This window comes from Miscanthus floridulus, unplaced genomic scaffold (genome assembly GCF_019320115.1).
Source record: "Miscanthus floridulus cultivar M001 unplaced genomic scaffold, ASM1932011v1 fs_313_1, whole genome shotgun sequence".
Taxonomy (NCBI): Eukaryota; Viridiplantae; Streptophyta; class Magnoliopsida; order Poales; family Poaceae; genus Miscanthus; species Miscanthus floridulus.
This window is the reverse complement of record NW_027096565.1, coordinates 61635-67975: the sequence shown is the minus strand read 5'-3', so window position 1 is coordinate 67975 and position 6341 is coordinate 61635.

Sequence of the window (6341 nt, the reverse complement as noted above, 5' to 3'; positions counted from 1 at the left end):
GGTTGAACGCTAATAATCCCAAAGCTCCCCGCTCATATAAATCCCATCATTGTAGAGAGTCAGGGGCATAATGTCCTGCGCAAGGTAACATTCTATATACCATTTAGCATAAAAGATAGTTTATTTACAAGAGACCAACCGGACTAGGCCATTTAAATAGAAATGCTAATTCCTAAAAACCTAGACCTCCGGAGTCTTGGCCGTGGCAGAAGTCCTCAGGCCGGAGCCTGCACCAGGAACGGCTGGAGACGGCGTCTGCGGCCTCTTGGCATCACCTCCGTCGGTCGTATCATCCTTGGGAGCGTTGGCAGAGGCAGAGGCGTCGCCCGTGGCCACCGAGCGCGGGATCAGCGGAGGCCTGCTCGCCAAATTCTTCTACGCCTCCTATCAAAACACAAACTGAACCGTTATCGGTACAAAGAACAATAAAAAAATTTCACAACACTACAAGAAACAAGAAAGGGGAAAACTAATATTAGCTAGGACCGAAGATACCTTCGCCCTCTTCTCCTCCGCCAGCTTGCGGGCAGCAGGTCTTCCAAACAGAGCCCAAAAGTACCCGATGAAATTTCTCAGGTTTTTTTTATAACCCAGGAGAAGTCTCACCAAGCGCCTACGGACTTGGCAGCGTCCCTTCCGGGATACTCTCCGTGTGCGTACAACCACCACGCACCAAAATCTTGGCGTAGTTTGTCACTCCCGCCAGCGCCCCAAAATCGGTGCAGCCGTTTATCAACCCAGGGAGCTTGGCGAGGTGTCGCTTCAGCCAGGAAGCAAGGACGTAAGCGTTGTCTTCTTCTGGAGGGGCGGAGGTCTCGCCTCCAAATTCGGCGATGGTGACCCTGTACTGCCCAACGATCGCGGCAAGAACCCCCTTTGACGGAGTCCAGGTGCCTCGTTGTGAGGGAGAGCTGCTCCCCTAGCGCAGCCGCGGACTCCTTCTTGGTCGTCAGCTCTCGTCGGAGACCTTCGGTCAACTCGTTCGCCTTGCGGGCCTGCTTGATAGATGAGGCCTCCGTGTCCCGGGCCTTGGCAAGGTCAACCTTCAAAACCTCCATCTCCTTCTCCTTCTCCGCCAGAGCCAGCCGGAGAGCCGCAAGGGAGTTGACCAACCCCCCTTTCTTGCCTTCTAGGCGCTCGTTCTCCGCCTTCAGTGCTTCAATCACGGTGTCTCGGTCGAAGACCTCATGAGTGCAGCGCTCTTCCATAGCAACAGCCGTGTGGTACCCCTGCACTCAAAAAAAGAAGCGGAGACCATCAGCAGTTGGGAAAACAAAACAAGTAAGAACAAGTCAACGTATACCATAAAAAGTAAATAACAGAGACCTACCAAGCACTGATGCTCCAGGTGCACTCGGAGAAGTTAGAAGAAATCCATGTCTCTCAGGCGCTGTTTGAAGCGATCTGTACAGAAAACAAAACCATAAGGTAAGAGAAAATGAATTGCACAACAAAAAATGCCAACAGCCGGAGACCACCTTCGATGTCACTAAGAACCCCACGGAAGCACTCTTCCCAACCTAAGATAGAGGTGTTGGAGGAGTCTGCAAAGAGAAAATTTACTTGGGTCAGAAGGCCAATCAGAAACATACAACAACAGAGGATTGAAAGACATGCAAGCAAAAATACCACAACACTCACTTAGCCCTAGCGCCGTCGGCCCAGGCTACCCTAGGCCAAACCTAGCGCCGGCAGCGGCTGCCCACTCCTCCGGAGTGAGAAGCCCAGCCATAGTATCGGCTACAACACCACAAATACACCAAATAAGCACTTGGGAAATACAAAAATAAATCAACCGTCCAAGGTCAGAGGACAGATAGGTGGGCGCCGGGCAAACTTACTTAGAAAAAGCCCATAACGGGCTACTTGAGCAGCTCCTTGGGCAGACGTCTCCGCCCTATCATGCGGCTAAGGCCCAAGCAACCGGCCCTCCCCAATTCGCGCGCCAAGGGGCGAAGAGCCCAATGTCGGCTGAACCACCGGGGCCTGCTGTCGATGGGGAACCCTACGGGGGCCCCATAGACCATACTATAGGGAAGTGGGCCTTGGTAACAAGGCCCATAGCCCAATCGCCAAGAAGAACATGGAGCAAAGCAACGTGCAAGACCAAAAACTCCAAACTCGGACTATACAAGGAAAGGCGCCCGAAGCATAGCTTAGGACTATGACCTTGTATCCGAGTAGGACACAAACAACTCCTCTCAGCACCTGGACTATAAAGGGCTGGTGAGGATACCCCTTGTAAACAACGCAACGCATACCCAATACTCAAAGCAATACGACGCAAACAGGCTAACGCCAAACTGGACGTAAGGTTATTACTCGACCAAGTCGAGGGCCTGAACCAGTATAAATCGTGAGTCTCTTTGCGTAACCGCCGAGTTCCACTATTCACCGAAGCCCGAACAACTGTCCCGGGTACCCCCGTGGCAGGCTATCGGTGGTAAAACATTAACAGCTGGCGCGCCAGGTAGGGGCTTTCAACGAATTTTTTCTCGAGAGCTCGGCGGACCTCGACCTCAAGATGACTTTTTCGGCGGGAACAACCTTCGTCTTCGGATCCTAGATCTACGAGGCTAACGGCAACGGCAAGCTATATACCCGTCTCCGAGAAGAAAAAGAATTCGATGGCAAAGTTGAATATGAACTCGCCGAGAAGATGACGAAACTCTCAACTTTGGATCCAACTCGGAATGAGGAAGAAAGCGGATACGAAACTGACTCTGAGAAAGAGATACAACCCAACTCCGAAACAGTCTTCACAGCACAAGAGCCAACCCTAATTGGACTCGAAGACACAACAACGATCGTGAAGGAATACAACCCGTACAAATCCAAGAAGAACTCAGGAACGTACGGACTGCACAACACGGCATCAATCTACCAACACTTTACCCAAGACAAGATGAACTCAGCAAGAAAAATACTCCTGGAGGGAGCACAAGAAGGGATGATCATGATAGTTACCCCATAAGACTGTGTGGTGCATTGGCCGGGTTCTTTCACCTCAAGCAAAGCCCAGACTAGCACAAACGTTGAAGAACTACCTTATCAAGAGGGAAAAGAACTCGGATACAGCTCAGAAACTACCGACAGCTCAACCGAATGAAGGATGAAATAACATACATGAAGAGCTCAGAGGAGGTACACTATATACAAGGTGGAGCAGTTAGAACAACCCTTGGAACCACCACAGATACCAGATATAAAATCTTCAGACGAATCAGAAAGCAACATCTCACCAGATGAGAAAAGCGACAGCAACGAAAATGATGAGCAAAGACTAGCAAGACTGAAGAAGAATAAATTGAAGGCTGGAAGGAGGAATAGGGCTAAACAGAGGAAGCAAATCTGGAATAAATACAAGATGGAATTGACCGAGTACAACAGAAAGAAGGCGGAAAAAGAAGCCACGAAAAATACGAAAAGAGAAAGAATTGAAGAGTTAACAAAAGAGTTACACACCCTCACAAATAACAAAAAGACAAAGGAAGACCAGAAGAAAGAAGTCGGGGGATCAGAAAAACAAACCGGCGAGGAAGTTCCACAGGAGCCACAAGGAGAACAACCACCCAAAAAGTCAATTTTTCAGACGCTAGGAGACAATACTGACATTAATGGAAGGCAAGAACATTACCCAAAGCTACAAGAAAAAGGCAAACCAGAGTTGAGTCAATGATACCCGGAAGCATCAAGAAGATTTGACAAAGAAGATGACTATGGAGAATCCAAGTTTAAAGAAGAGAGATCCTATTACAGGAGGGCAAGATCACCAGATTACGAAAGAATAGAACCATACGACAGATTCCCTTGTTTCGTAGGAAGGCTACAAACATTGAAGCTACCACACAAATTTAAGCCAGCGAATCATTCCAAGTATGATGGCAAAGTAGAACCAAGACAATGGCTAAGAGTTTATTCCCAATCTATTGAATTAGCGGGAGGAGATGACGACATCAAGGCTCTATTTTTCCCAATGGCCCTCGAAGCAATGCTACTACAATGGTTTGACAAATTAAGGCCAAGATCAATCAGGTATTGGGAAGACTTGCAGGAAGCTTTCTGCAATAACTTCGCAGGCATTATTACCCATCCAATGACCGCAACCGAGTTGAAAGGAGTAAATCAAAGGAGAGGAGAAAGTCTAAGGGAATACTATAGAAGATTTGGAGAATTCAGAGCTCAAGTCCACGACATTACCGACAGAGAAGTGATAGAGGCTTTTGCGGAAGGAATCTTGGCAAATTGGCAATTCAAGGACTATTTTAATGAGAACCCAAGAACAAATGAAGACTTCAAAAGGGCTGTTGAAAAGCTAATTTCGTCAGAAGAAAGAACCCAGCATAGATTTGCTAGAGACAACCCGAAGAATAGAGGAAGACCCGATTATAGACAGCAAGACAAAAGGCCAAGACAGGACAACATGGTGGCAACCACAGATAACAAGAGAAGATACAATGGCAATAGCAATGATAGCAACGGTGGCAATTACAATGGCAACTATAACAATAGCAACAACCGTAGCAACAGCGGTTACAATAGTAATAGGGCAACTATTAGAGCAACAACTACCGAGGAAGAGCACCAGAAAACATAGAGAGCATGCCGTGTCACATACACCCAGGGGCCAGACACAAGTTAGTTGAATGCAACACTTTTTAGCGGCAATTCATGAAGAGAGAAAACAGGAATCAAAACAACTCAGAGCAAAAGCAAGAAGATTCTAAGAAGGAGGAAAAGAAAGCTGAAGGAGATTATCAAGAACCCCAACGCCAATTAGTAATGATATTTTCAGGTGTTCCTAACACACGAAGCAAAAGGCAAGAGAAACTAGCTCACAGAGCCATCATGGTAGCTGAACTAGCCACCCCAAGATATCTAGATTAGTCAGAGTACCCCATCCACTTCACAAGAGAAGACCAATGGACCAGTGCAGCAAATGCAGGATGTTACCCACTGGTACTAGGTCCAACTATCACAGGAGTGGCAGTAACGAAAGTACTCATCGATGGAGGAGCCGGGCTTAACATAATTTTTGCAGATACTCTCAAAAGGATGAATCTGGATTGTGAAGGTCTAATGACACCAACAAGCACACCATTCTATGGAATAGTACCCAACAGAGTAGCTATGCCCCTCGGACAGATAACCCTACCAGTCACCTTTGGCACACCAGACAAATACCAGACGGAATTCATAAAAATCAAAGTTGCAGACTTTGAATCATGCTACCACGCAATACTTGGGAGACCAGCTTTAACAAAATACATGGCAGTACCACATTATCCATACCTACTACTCAAGATGCCAACAACAAAGGGCGTATTATCATTGAAAGGAGATCTAAAGAAAGCACATGATTGCGACGTGCAAGCAGTACAAATATCCGAAAGATTGCAAGACATAAAGGAAGGAAAGGAGATTGCAACGCTAGCCAACAAAATAAACCCAGATGAGATTCAGATACCGGCTAAGAAGCCAAGCAACTTCGCACCACCAAAAGAAGCCGCTACCAAGACAATTGACTTATTGACTGGTGATCCGAAGAAGACGGCAATCATCAGTGCAAGCCTCGACCCCAAATAGGAACTCACGCTCACCAACTTTCTTCGGGACAATAAAGATATCTTCGCTTGGAAGCCGGCCGACATGCCAGGGGTCCCAAGAGAGTTGGCTGAGCACATAATTGATGTAAACAAAGGGTCCAAACCCATTAAGCAGAAGCTACGAAGATTTGCTCCAGATAGAAAAGCAGCAATCAAAAAAGAGATCACCAAGCTCATGGCAGCAGGGTTCATCAGAGAAATAATCAACCCGGATTGGCTTGCCAACCCGGTCCTAGTAGAGAAGAAGAATTCAAAAGAATGGCGCATGTGCATTGACTACACAGACCTCAACAAACATTGCTCAAAAGATCCATATGTTCCACCAAGGATTGATCAAATCATCGACTCAACAGTAGGATCAGCTCTATTATCCTTTCTGGATTGCTATTCAGGCTATCATCAAATATCTCTAAGAGAAGAAGACCAAAGCAAGACATCGTTCATTACACCCTTTGGGGCATATTGCTACAAATCAATGCCTTTTGGGCTAAAGAATGCAGGAGCAACATATCAAAGAGCAATTCAAACTTGTTTGGGGAATCAAGTCAGAAGGAACGCAGAAGCATACATTTACGATGTGGTAATCAAGACAAAAGAACCCAGATCATTGATAGAAGACCTTGAGGAGACTTTCAAGAATCTAAAAGCATGGCAGTGGAAGCTAAATCCCACAAAGTGTGTTTTTGGGGTCCCATCAGGACAACTACTCGAATTTCTAGTCAGCAACCGAGGAGT